The following is a 14,134-nucleotide window of genomic DNA, read 5'->3' as shown; positions in this document are numbered from 1 at the left end:
GGCGGGGGAGAGCCAGGTAGGAAGAGGGGCGGGGCGGGGCGGGGCGGGGCGGAGTCGGGCCGGCCCTGCCCTGGGGAAGGGAAGAGATGGGAGGGAGCCTTCCAGTCCAATGGGGGACGGAGCGCCGCCTTCGCTTCTGACTCCGCTACTAACCCCCTGGTGTGACCCAGGCACTGGGGGGCCCCCTCCGGGCCACCTGTTTTCTCCTCTGAGTTGTGGTGTTTGCTTTGCCAAGGTCCCTCTCCAAGCCTGTAACTGCCTTCAAGGTCTATTGCAAGCCTCATGTCCTCTCTCAGGTCTTTCCTGATTTTCCTTCCCCGCCCCCCAGGCCCTAGCCAGGCTGCCGGAGGTGGCTGCCCTTCCCTTCCCCCTACCCCCAGTCTTGGCCCTGCCTTCCCTCTCCTCTGCATTCCTCTTTCCAGATATAGCTTAGCAACGATTGACCTGGTGCCATGGGAAAGGGCCTGGCTTCCAGCCTCCAGATGTGGGTTCCAGTGAACTGAAGCTATTTGGGGCCTCAGTTTCCATATCTGGAAAATGGGCAGATGGACCCTAATGATCTGTCTCCAAGGATCCTTCCAGTTGTGATGCTCTGATCCAGGCCCGGAAATTATGCGCGCCAGCGATTGGAAGGATAGCAGCGGGGAGGGCCAATCAGAGGCCAGACCCTCGGGAGCAGGGATTCTTAGCCTGGGGTCGCTGAAGGTGCTTTGTAAAATGTCTGTTTTGGCAACTATCCCAATAAATTTGGTTTGTTTGGCAGTCCTCTGGATTCTGTTTTCTGGGTTTGAAAACCTGATTCTCAGACGGGGTTCGTAACAGGTCTCCCGAGTGCAGGGAAAAACCAAGGCTGCCAGCACTGCCCTCTACCACCCCACCCCCTCCAGGCCCCCCAAGGAAGGGGCGGAGGAAAAGGGAGAGGGAGCCCAGACCACCCTGAGGCCATTCCTTGAATTCTGGATGTGAGTGAGGAGGAAACTGAGGCCAGTCCCACAGCGGCACTGCCCCAGCTCCATCCCCAGAGCCCATGTGACGGCCTTTGGCCAAGTCAGCATCTCAGCCTGGGCCCCGGGAGGAGCTTGCCAGGGAGTCACTGGGGGCGAAGTGCCTGGGCCAGTCGGAAGGGACTTCAGAAATGAGGAACCCGAGGCTGCCAACTGTCCGCTTATCAACCTAGGCACTTTCGAACAATCCCCCAGTCTGCTCATTTTGCCCCAGATTTGGCCTGAAGAGTGGCCAAACCAGCTCCTCCACTTCCCCACAGGAAGGAAGGCTAAACATGGAGGAGGAGGAGAACACAGACGCCCCAAGTCCAAGCCCTCCTGCCCAGGGCAGACCATGGCCCCAGGGGTAGGTCTGGGTGGGAGGAGATCCTCAAATGGGGGCAAGCCAAGTGCCACAGAGAGCAGTCTTGGGAGACTGGGCCCTCCCTGGGTCTGCTGACCAGGCCCCTCTCTAGTCGAGTCTGACCTTGGCTTCAAAGAAAACCTGGAGGGAGGGGCCGGCAGATGTTCTGAAAAGAGCTGGGGGACTGTGTGGCACCCTGGCGTTGTGTCTATCGTCTTCAAGGTCCAGCTTCCAGGGCTAAGCAGGCAGGTTGTCTGCTGGGCTGTCCTCAGGCTGAGCACTCCTGGAAGGCAGGGCCTGGTTTTGCCTTTGGCTGTATCTCCAGCTCAGCACAGTCAGCATCTGGCACACTTAGGTGCTTAATAAATGCCTGATGGCTGACCGAGTGACCATCTGCAAAGGCCCTTACCAACTCTGAAGTTCAAGCTAGTTTCATCAAGATGGTCAGACTTTGTCTGAAGACGTGGGTTTACTTCTGGGCACCCTTGTCTAGGGTGGACGTTGGGAAGAGGAGGGCATTCAGGCAGGGAAAGGGCCAGGAGGCTGCATCCCTGAGCACCTGAGGATGCTTAGGGAGGAGAAGAAAATCCAGGGTCCATAACTGCAAGGGACTTCTGAGGTCATCTATCCCAACCTGCTTGGTGTACAAAGGAGGAAAGCAAGGCCCCCAGTGAGAAGTGAATTGTCAATGGCAGAGCTGGGATCTGAAGCCAGGTCCTTAAACAGTGACAAAGAGGGAAACCAACAGGGACTGTCCCCAAATGGAATGGCCTAATGGGCTACCTGGAGAGGTGGTGAGGTCACCTGCCTTCAAAAGATTCCAGCAGAGGCTAGACACCCCTGGACAACAACAAGGGAGCTTCCGGCTTAAACATTCTGTGATTTTGAGCTCAAGCCTCATGTCTGAGCAGTGGCACTGGGTTCTTGCTTGGAAGTAGGTGCTAATCTGACCTGGATACCCCTCTCCTGCAGGGGACAGGGAACCAGACTGATGATCGGAAAGACCTGGGTTCAAATCCTGCCACTAAGAGTTCTCAGAGCCTATGCAAGACACTCAAGGCAACTATGAACATACTGGGTATAGGACAGTCATCATTCCACACCACAGAAAAGGCCGAAAACCCTTCCCAACACTAACGCTGGCCCCGAAACCAACAGGAGTGCTAGGAGCACTTGGCGGGTTGTTTTTATTTCTTGACCAGAAGTCATTTTTCTCTCTGCTGGTGGTTTTAGAATCGATTTGCTTTCCAATTGTATCTATTGGGACCCTTGCACCCCACCCAATCATTAATGTATGGTCATGCTTGGTATTTGGTGCCCCCGGTGAGAATGCTACATAGTTTGTGATTTCTTTGATTGTCTGGGCTGTTATTCCAATGCTGTTTGCTAGAACTACTTGGATGCCAGATTTGATTAGATTGTTTAGTCAGCTGTGCATTGTTGGGGAATTGGTTAAATATTGGTCTTACGGGTATGATCTTCCCATTATTATTGGCCAGATCTTGCCACCTCAAAAATATTGATGTGCCAATCAGGGCTTTCTGATATTTGGCACAGGCCTGTGAAAGGGCTAAGGGTGCTGGGGAAGTCTGGAGGGATCAGTGTCATTGGGTTTGGGGACAGAAGGCTAGCCCACCTAGGAAGAATTATGGTCAGGCTGAGCCACTTTGGATGTACCATGGGAATGCTCAGAACATGGGAATATAACAAGTTACCAGAAGTCAGATAGAAAATAGCTATTGGACGTGAGTTTGTGACACACACACACATACCCCCTCCTCAACCCTCAGGTGAGACAGAGGAAGGCTTTAATAAAAGGGTGCCTCCAGTGAACCAAAGAAGCAATGAAGGCTCAAGCTTGAAAAGACATTTGGGTTCTCACCTGTTCAAGGGGTTAAGGAACTGGACCAGCGGCAGCAAGTAGCGACCATGCTAGTGAGGGGGAGAGAGGGAGGATGTCTCCCCTGAGCCTGATGTCACTGTGGCATCAAGAGAACAGCCCGATGCCAGGCTCATTGGGTCACTAGAAAGCAGAGGGATAGAGCCAGTTTCCCTGCAGCAGCGGCGAAAGCTCTTCTCAGCATGAAGAAGAGAAGGGCCCACTGGGAGGGATAGAAAAGCTTCCCCCAACAGCACCACTCCTCGCACTCCATGCAAGCTTTGCGGATAGTCAAAATGTGCAGGGCTTGAGTCCTGGTTTATTGATTGCAATATTCAATATTCTGAACAGATTGGAATTGGTTCCAATTAGTGCTGACATTCCACTGCCACCTAAAGGGTCTGGACAAAACAGGGGCAGAATATCCAACAGCAGCGTCTTCAGAAATCCCATAGCTTCTTCCATGTATCTCAAGTATGGCTAGTTTTTGTGATTGAGTCCTCCAAACCCAGCACTTCCCAGAAGCAGAAAAGATTTCCTTCAACTATCTCTCATGGAATGACTGGGACACAGTGGTCACTTGTGCTCCACTGTCCAGGACCCATTCCCAACTTTTACCTGTACCTCTGTGTGAGGTTCTATGACACCAGGTAGAAAAGAATTCATAGGAATTGCTGATGAAGCCACTGTCAATGCTTGATAGGCCTGGAGTGAACTCTACCTCTGAATCTCAAGGGTCCACTCTCTTCTCCAATATATTTAGCCTGGGTGTGGATTTTTTTCTCCTCAGTTGTAACAAAAGTCAAGTCAATCCCCCCAGTTTTCCCCAAATGATGGTGTGTATGCATCAGGTCCAGGTCTTTTCCAAGGAGACCAGAGATATCATTGGTACTCTCCTTCACAAGCATCCTCTATACAGAACCATCTTCTGTGTGATTTCTGTATCCCTAGAATTATTGTTCCACCTTGTATCTGCCGTCCATGTTTTGACAAGTTCCTGTACCATTTGCATGTGACTTTCCAGTGGGTATCCTTCCAGGCATTTCTGGGTCTATTTTTCACGTCACTAAAAGTGTCTAGAATTATCCTCTGTGTTTCTACAGCATCAACCTCTGTCAGCTATCATTTCACTTGCTCTTAAGCCTAGAGATTGTCTACCCATTTAATCTGAGAAAATGGAGACTGAGCAGCCAGAAGAAACCTTCCCCAATACTGAAACCAATGGTGAATTTGGTAAGCACCCTGCTGAAAATATGGAGGAGGAGCAGGCCTTTAAAAGATCCAGAAACACTGATGAGATGGTTGAATTGTGCATTTTGCTTCAAAACAAGAATGCTGGAGCAGTGATTGAGAAAGCAGGCAAGAGTAACCCTAGATGCACTTCATATAGACTGCAATGCCAGTGTTTCAGTCCCAAACAGCAGTGGCCCCAAGCACATATTGAGTACTGGTGCAAATATTTAAATGATTGGGGAAATTCTGAAGAAAACCATCCCTACCTTGGAAGAAGGCCTGCAGTTGCCATCACCCACTGCAACCAGCCAGCTCCCACTTGAATCTGATGCTGTGAAATGCTTAAATTGCCAACACTATGAAAGAAAAGACTTTGACTGAGGGTTAAGACTGTTAATTCACCAGAGTCTGGCAAGAGGAATTATTGGAGTGAAAGGTGCTAAAATCAGAGAACACGCAGACAACTATCAAGCTTTTCCAGGAATGCTGTCTTCATTCCAAATACAGAGTTGTTCTTATTAGTAGAAAGCCTGATAGGGTTGTAGAGTGCAGAAAAATGGCATCTCAGTATGCATTGTTGGTGGAGTTGTGAACTGATCCAGCCTTTCTGGAGAGCCATTTGTAACTATGCCCAAAGGGCTATAAAATTATATATACCCTTTGGCCCAGCAATATCACTGCTAGGTCTGCATCCCAAAGAGATCATAAAAATGAGAAAAGGACCCACATGTACAAACATGTTTATAACAGCTCTTTTTGTGGTGGCAAAGAATTGAAATTGAGGGGATGCCCATCAATTGGGGCATGGCTGAACAAGTTGTGGTATATGAATGTAATGGAATACTATTGTGCCATAAGAAATGATGTATAACATCATTTAACATTTACACGTAACAGCCTGTATAACAGGCTGACTTCAGAAAAATCTGGAACGACTTGTATGGTCTGATGCTGACTGAAGTGAGCAGAACCAGGAGAATGTTGTACACAGTAACAGCCAGGTTATGCAATGACTAATATTGATAAACTGAACTCTTCCCAGCAATACAAGGATCTAAGACATTTCCAAAGGCCTCGTGATGGAAAATGCTGTCCACATCCAAAGAAAGAACTATGGAATTTGAATGCAGATTGAAGCATACTATTTGCTATTTTTTTTTCTCTTCTGTTGAGTTTTGTTTCCTCTTTCTGGTGGTTCCTCCTATTGGTTCTAATTCTTACTTACAACATCACTAATGTGAAAATATGCTTAATCGGAATATATATATGTATAGCCTATATCAGAGTGCGCACCATCTTGGGGAGGGTGGTGGGGATGATGGGGAAGAAAAATTTTAAACTCAAAAGCATATGGAAGTGATTGTTGATAAATCAAAATAGATTAATAAAAAAAGAAAAGAAAAACCTGGAAAGACTTACATGAACTGATGCTGAGTGAAGTGAACAGAAGCAGGAGAATATTGTACACAGTAACAGCCACGCTGTGTGATGTCTAACTTTGATAGACTTAGCCCTTCTCAGCAATGTAAGGATCTAAGACAACTCCAAGACTCATGATGGAAAATGCTATCCACACACAGAGAAAGAACTATGGAGTCTGAATGCAGATTGAAACATACTATTTGCTCTTCTATCTTGTGGTTCCTCCCATTAGTTCTAATTCGTCTATACATCAGGACTAGTGTGAAAATATTCCTAATATGAATGTATAAGCTGAGCCTATATCAGAATTGTCTTGGGGAGGGCAGAGGGGAGGGAGGGGGAGAAAATTTAAAACTCAAAATTTTATGGAAGTGAATGTTAAAAACTAAAAATAAATAACTAAAAATAAATAAATAGTTTTTTAAAAAAGAAATACTGGATCTTATATCTGAGTCTTCATCAAAAGACGTGCACAACTCTATGATTCCATTTTCTATGGTGAAACACATGACTATGGTTTCACAATGATGTTTGATGATAGATGAGGATGTCCTGTAGACTTTCGCATGCAGGGAAGAGGAGACTTTGATAGAAGGCCCCCAGGTCGTGCTGAGCGAAGAGATCGTGATGACCAGAGCCCTCACAGAGGACTCCCACCAACTCCTCCTGGACATGGTGGCAGGGGTGACAGCAGAGCTTGAAATCTTCCTCTTCCTCCACCACGACCACCTGGAGGAGGAGATCTTATGGCTCATGACAGAAGAGGAAAATCCAGTGACTTTTATGATGGCATGGTTGGTTTTAGTGCTGATGAGACTTGAGACTCTGCAATAGATACATATGGTCCATCCGAATGGCAGATGGCTTATGAACCACAGGGTGGTTCCAGATATGATTATTCTTATGCAGTGGGTCATGGCTCATACAATGATCTTGGTGGACCCATTATTACAGCAAAAGTAATTATTCCCAAAGATTTGGCTGGATCTATTATTGGCAATGGTGGTCAGCAAATCAAACAAATGTGTCATGAATCTGGAGCATCAATCAAAACTGATGAGCCTTTGGAAGGATCTGAGCATCAAATTATTACCATTGCAGGAACCCAGGATGAGATGCAGAATACACAATATTTACTGCAAAACTGTGTGAAGCAGTCTGCAGATGTTGAAGGATTCCAATGCAAAATATTTTTTCTCTTTTATAATGTGAAGCAGTGTTCTGTACAGTTTTTCTAAGATGAGTGAAGAATTAAAGGAGTCCTGAACCTTTGTTTTATCTGCTTCTGTTTCAAAACCAACATTCCCGTGCTTCATAGATGTTCTGCTTTTGAGGTGCACTGATGTAATGTTTTAGTTCTTCACAATCGGGGGCAGGTGGAGAAGGGGAAAGGCAAAACTGACATTAAAAGCAGCAGCAGAGAGAGTGAATTTTATTTTTGTTCATTGTTGGTGGTAGAAATATAGATTTCTCTCCTGTAACTATTGGGGACACTTTGCTTTGTGGTTACTGTAATTTTTTTTGAGGGGGGGGGTTGAGACAGGGGAGACAGAGTATCAATAGTCCCCATGTCCCTGGCATCCATTCAGAGCAGTGTGCAACATGTAATGCTTTTTTGTAAGAAATGTTTTATGATTTTTAAAATAAATTTAGTGAACCTAAAACTAAATAAATAAATAAAATAAAAGCGTCTAGACACTGTTCGATACTGAGCGGATTGCTCTTCGAGTCCCTGCTACTCCGTGTGAATGGGATGTGGGATGGGCACAGGGCACAGATTTTACAGACCTGGGATGGCACCAAGAGGTGGAGGCTTGGGCTCAAGGCATACAAAGAGCTGCAGACGCTGGCGCTTACTGGGACAGTACGAGTGAAAGCAAACCTCTGGAACTCAGCGGCCCGACTCCCCATCTCTGGGCAGAGAGGGCAAGAACGTAAGTCATGGACTGGTGGCGATGGACGCTAGGCGACACCCCCAAACATAGCCCACGAGGACCTAGAAAGCCTCCTGTGCGGCCCAAGTGTCGTTGGGGGAGGTTTTCTCAGTGCGTGGACTTCCTGCCAGGACCCACTCAGACCGAGGGAGAGACTCGGGAAATGCAACGCTCAGAGAGATTGGCTCTGACCGGCACTGAGCCGTCCAGGACGACACCTCGCCCTCCGCGGGGGGACCCACAACCTCTGACCAGAACCAGAACAGCAGCGGAGCCTGCCTCTAGTCCTACCAAGAATGACGCAGCGAGCTTTACGCCCCGCCCGCTGAGGTTTGGGCATGGCCTTCCTAGGACTTGTGCTCTGAGATCTCTGAGGACAGAGGGACTGCAGCTCCTCGTGCCCGGTACGTCTCCAAGTCCAGCGAGGGTCAGGGGAAGCTCGTCTCCGAGCTCATCATCGGCCCGAAGAAGGCTGAAGGAAATAGACGGCGGTCCAGCGGGGGCCCACCCCCAGGTGACAGAGCCCTGCTCCGGCATGTTGGCATCGGCGGAACGGGCTTGGCCCTGGCCAGTGGAAGAGGCCGGGCAGCTCGCCGTTGACAGAGCGGCCCCTGAGAGTGGTGGGGGCCCAGCAAAGACAAATCATCATGACCACTTATTCCAATTGACGAGTTAGCTGGTCTCCCAGATGGGCAGGTTGAGACTTGGAGACGTTTACCTCAACAGATTCTAAGAAACAATTCATCTTCATGTCACGTAAAGATGATTCTGACAAAGAGACAGACCTTTCAGGGTAAGAAGATCCTCTATGTACCATGTCCCAATAATCATTTCAGGTGAGGGGAGACAATCGAATTCAGTGGCAACACCTTTTTCTGCCTAATACTTTAGCCCAAGTGAGGCCTTCTCTTGGAGACAAGACAGTTTCCTCAGATCATAATAACAATAACAATAACAATAGTAGCTAACATTTATATAGTGGTTACTATGTGTCAGGCACTGTGCTAAGCACTTTACAATTACTATCTCATTTGACCTCACAACAACCCTGGGAGATAGGCTCTTTTATTATTCCCATTTCATAGTTGAGGAAACCGAGGCAAAGTGATTTGTACACATCTAGTAAGTGTCTGAGGTCGGGTTTGAGCTCAAGTCTTCCTGGCCAGGCTCAGAACTCTGTGTCCTTCCGTCCCCACACCCTCCCTGCAGCTGCCCCTGGGCGGTGCTATTAGCAGCCTGAGGCCTTTCCAGGGCAGATGAAAGTGGACAAGACCACCCCCTCCCATTCGCTAGCACAAATATGGGGCAGAGAGGTCAGCAGGTCAGGGAGGGTTCCCGAGGGTGTCCCAAGTGACCACACAAGAATGATAGTGTTTTCTCTTGCAACATGAGCCTTGGGTATAGCTGCAGACATTCGTGGTCCCAAATGTGCCCCTGCCTTTAGGTTTGGGCTCTAGATTTACCTCCAGTTCTGTTTGCTTGTTAAGCTGGCTGTGTCTGCTATTTGGCGTCTCCTGCTGCTTCATAGGTCTCCCATTTTTATTATTTCTATGCTATTTGCTGTTATTTTGGTCACAAACGTGCCACTGTGAAACATGCTCATGACAAGTTCTTCATGTAACTTGACTTAGGGCCTGTGTGCTCCACTCTGGACTATGAACTTTGGGACTCTCTAGGGGGCTGGCTTAGGGTGCTATACAGATACAGACACCAGTCCTAGTGGAAGCTGATTTTGCAGGGGACTAAAAATTTCACACCCTGGAGAGGAATGTCCCCACCCAGGGTAAGGACTGCAAAATTCTGGGCTTGTAGCTCTTCCCAGGTGGGAAGAGAGAGACCTAACTCAAGACTGGACCAGGTGTACATTTAATCTGGAGCACTCCTCATTAAGGAGCATGAGCCAGGAGAGAAACCAGCACTGGGAGAGAGGGACAAGGGAAGGCAAGCCCTGCCCTGCTGCCCAGTCTTATTTCCATTTGTGCTTTTGTTAAATATATTCTGTTAGAGAATACATTTCCCAGACTTTAGATTATTTCTCCAAGTCCTTGGTGGCCCACCCTGTCTTTATGTTGCCCTGTGACCTTTTGTTTGTGCAGGAGAGCATGATGGCAGCCTCGCACAGAACTGGGAGGGATCCCAACCCCCAGCCCATTCTCAGAGAGTTTTTCTTCCTAACTGGGGGAAAACAAGCATGATCTACTTCATAACTATCCTTCTAAATGTAAAATCGCCATGAATCCAGGCATCATTCTATCCTATGTTACACAAGGAAGGCTACAGTAGGCCTCCTGCTCCCAATGTCAGTCCCCATATCTTTGGGTTGGGAGGCGCCCTAGAAATTCTGGTCCTGAATAAAGTCATACCAGAAACCCCACATGGGAAGAGGCCTGAACAAGAATTCTCATGTGTCCAGCAGCACACCTGAAAAGGGTGATCCACAGCATCTGCTCTGAGCCCTCCAGGGAGGAGACCCACTGCCTCCTCAGACTGTCCCTTCCATGCTGAGACAGCTCTCATATGCAACAAATAGAACCCAAGGACCACCTTTCAGATACTTCAGGACAGCCATTACATCCTCATCTCCCCAGTGTTCTCTTCTGCAGGATGCCTTCAGCTTGAGCTCCCCTGCTCCCACCCTCCTGTGGACCCTTCCCAGCTTAGCAGAATTCCTCCTCAAATGGGGGGCCAGAACTGAGCAAGCATCTGCAGGCTCCTGCCCAGAGCTGAGAATATCATAGCTGAGGCAGCCTCCTCTTCCTCCTTCCCCTCCTCCTCCTCTCCCTCCCCCTCCTCTTCCTCTTCCTCCCTTTCCTCCTCCTCCTCCTCCTCCTCCTCCTCCTCCTCCTCCCCCCTGCTCCCTTCACTACAGACCTGGGCTTCTGACAGACCAGCCCCAGAGCTTAGACCTAAGCTGCCAGGGGCCTGAGGTTTCCTGCCTCCTTCACCCCTGACTTAGCAGCTGGCTTCCTGCATTGCATCACCTGGAGGCCAGCCCTCTAGGGAGAAGCCTCCTTGAGCTCACTGCAGAATCTGTGGCCCCCTGCCATCTGAGGCTGGTCCTTGAATGACAAGCACTGTCCATGCCTTGGCCTGACCCAGCAGATCTGACCTTCTGCTGCCCCAGCCCTGTGGAATCCGCCAGGTAGTGTGGGGAAGGGAAGGGAGGCAGACTGGGGGGAGGCCCCACCCTGTTGACTCACAGAGCTTGTGGGCCCCTAAAATCCCCAGATCTTTTCAGAAAAGCTATGCCTCCACACGTTGCTGATTCATGACCTACAGGCGTGGATCTGAGGATGGTGGAGGGGACAGGATGGGGGCCGGCGGCCCAACAAGAGCATGACCACTGCTCCCCAGCCCTCTGCCTGCCCCCTCCTTCGTGCTGGCTAGCTATCTGGCAGCCAAGTCCATCTTCCCTGGCTCCATCCCCTGCCTGGCTCACTGGGCCCCTGAATGAACTGACTGCCTGACTGAAGGGATGATGCCAACTACGGAGCTGGGACCCACCTGAAAAGGTGGTGAGCTGCCCATCCTTGGAGGTATCCAAGAGAGCTGTCCAAGGAAGATGTCAGAGACCTCGTAGAGGGGGATGCTCAGTGTGATATCAGTCAGAAACTGTGGACCACAGGCAATGCTGAGATTCTGCCCTGTCATCTTGTCCTCTCCATCCTTCACTCCCATGTCAATGGCAGTCAGGGATGGGGGGAGGGAGGAAGAGAAAGGAAAAGGGAAGAGAGGGAGGGAATCAGGGAGAGGGGGAAGGAGGTAAGAGGGGCATGGGGTAGAAGGGGAGGACAGAGAGAAAGTGGGAGACAGGGAGGGAGCAGAGATGGGGGGAGGCAGCCAGGGAGGCGTTTTGGGCCCTGCTAGGGAAGGAAGCCCCCAGTCTTCTGCCGGAGGAGGGTGGAGGGCCCCAGGGGGGTTGGCAGCAGGTGATAATTACATGCAGTCTACAAATGCTGCAGTTCAGCCAGGTTTGCTGCTACAGGCAGGTCACTGCTTCTGCCAAAGAGGAGCAGGGATAAGGGGTCTGCGGTCCAGAAGGCCCTCGGGCTCCTGGGTGCCCTTCTGCCTCTTTACACAATCTCCTTTCCTAAAGAGGCCGCCCATGCAGTGTGCCCTGTGGGGATGGGTTTGTGCTCCCCAGGGTGGTCATGGAGATGTGTTCCATCCTGTTCCATCCTGTTGCTGTCTGGGCCTGGCAGCTCGGGCAGAGCAGATATTGAGGGGACTGAGCCAAATGCCATGCTTAGCGGTCCATGGCAGAGGCCTGGCCTTCCATACCCCAAGGGTGCCCCTCAGCCTCTGGTCCTGCAGCCAGGAGACTGAGAAAGCCCCAAACCTCAACTCTGGTGGCCTGGGGGCAGCAGGGTGTCAGGGAGAGGCAGGAGAAGGGGGTGCCCAAAGTGCAGGCCTAGGAGTCAGGAGGATCTGAGTTCAAATCCTTCCTCTGATATTTGTGTCCTTGGGCAAGTCAATGAATATCTCTCTGCCTCAGTTTCTTCACCTGTTAAATGAAGGTGTTGGACTTGGTGATGTCTAAGGTGCTTTCCAGCCCTAAGTCTGTTATCCTGGCCCTTGAACAGCTGCCTGTTATGGGCAAAACAAACACCTAAAACCTAACCCCTCATTTATTAAGAAGTTCTCTTGATGCAGCTGAAAGCCTCCCAGGCTTCTTCCTTGGGAAGGTGGACAGAACAAAGGCAGCGCTTCCCTTTGAAATGGAGTAAGACGTCCAGCCTGCGTCAGCCGTCTTGGGGAGAAAATTTTAAACTCTAAGTCTTATATAAGTGAGTGTTGAAAACTAAAACTAACTAACGAAAAAGAAATGGAGTAAGGGCGTCACCAAATTGCCCTGAGGCCTGGAAGAGGCCAGCGGCTGGACGTCCCAGCAGGCACCCACCTCACGGGGTTGGAGCCAGGACCCTCCTGGGGACCGTCTCCATCCTCCAGAAAGGTGAGGTAAGAACGGATACCAGGAAGCAAGGAACTTGGGGCGGGGGGACTCTTCAGGAAGATGAACCCCAATCAGGAGCTCTTCCTAACCCAAAATTCCTAGAAATGCGACCTGCGACCTGGCTCTCTTCCCCCACGCCTTTCTCTCCTATGCGGGCCAGAGATAAGTCTTTCCCGGGAGCTCCCTCTAAGTCTCTCGCATTCACCTGAGGCATCGACCCATCCCAACTTGCCTTTCATCAATTCTCTGTTACCTCTACCCTAGCCCAGCCTTACCTCCGAGACCGCCACTTCCCACCACCCTTAATTCCTTCTAGACCCCTTCTCTGTTCCCACAGTCTTCTGTATAAAAGATCTATCTTGCCTCCATTAAAGTGCTCAGATTCCTTAAGAGTCTGGCCAATAGCATGGATCCTTAGAATCTCGCCCACCCTGTCCAGTGTTCTAATAAACCTTGTCTTCGGCTGGAAGAAGGCTTGGGTCAAATTCATTGGAGGCAGGACCTGTGTCCCTTGCCCTTGAATTTCGGGGTCCCCCCTAGACCCCTGAACTCCTCCTCCCCCTGGAAGCTCACTTTGCCCTGGCCTCTTTCCTGGCTCTGCTCCCACCCCCTGACCACCCTTCGGTCTTCTGAGCGGGATCCTCTCTCATCATGGGCATCCCTCAGGCTCTGTTCTGGGTCCTCTGTTCTTCTCCCTCTGTCCTATTGCATGGGGTGACCTCATCAACTCCCATCGATTGAATGACCATCTCTATTCTGGTGACTCTCAAATCTGCCTGTCCTGCCCCCAACCTCTCTGAGACATTCAATCTCACATCTCCATCTCCAACTGGACGTCCAGTGGACATCTTACACTCAATGTGTCCAAAACAAACCATTCATCTTTCCCCCAGACCCTCCCCACTCCTACCTTCCCAATCACTGTCAAGGGCACCCGCATCTTCCTAGTCCCTCAGACTCCCAGTCTCAGGGTCCTCCTGGGCTCCTCCCTCTCTCACCCCCCAGATCCAATATGGTGCCACGGCCTGTTGATGTCGCCTCAGCGTGGTCTCTCTAATATGCCCCCTTCTCTCTGATGTTGCCCTCACCCTGGCATGGACCCTCATCTCCTCACCCCTGGACTATGGCAGTAGCTGCTGGCAGGAGGGTGGGGGGGTCTGCCTGTCTTGGTGTCTCCCCCTTCTAGTCCATTCTCTATTCAGCCACCAAAATGATTTTCCTAAAGCACAGTTTTGACCATGTCACCCCCTACTCAATACCCTCCAGTGGCTCTCTGTAATAGCTCACATTAATAGAGTACTTACTTTGTGCCAGGCACTGTGCTAAACGCTTTACAATTATTGTCTTATTTGATCCTCACTACAA

At 50.0% G+C, this 14,134-nt stretch overlaps 1 pseudogene; it reads left to right on the top strand.

The window, feature by feature from the left end:
• The first annotated feature begins 4,367 nt into the window (after nucleotides 1-4,367).
• Nucleotides 4,368-7,119, top strand: LOC114030811 (annotated as a pseudogene).
• Nucleotides 7,120-14,134: the final 7,015 nt, after the last annotated feature.

The sequence above is a fragment of the Vombatus ursinus genome, unplaced genomic scaffold, assembly GCF_900497805.2.
Source record: "Vombatus ursinus unplaced genomic scaffold, bare-nosed wombat genome assembly UNPS02015012.1, whole genome shotgun sequence".
Taxonomy (NCBI): Eukaryota; Metazoa; Chordata; class Mammalia; order Diprotodontia; family Vombatidae; genus Vombatus; species Vombatus ursinus.
Note: the sequence above shows the minus strand (reverse complement) of the source record. Positions and strands in the feature narration are given on the sequence as shown.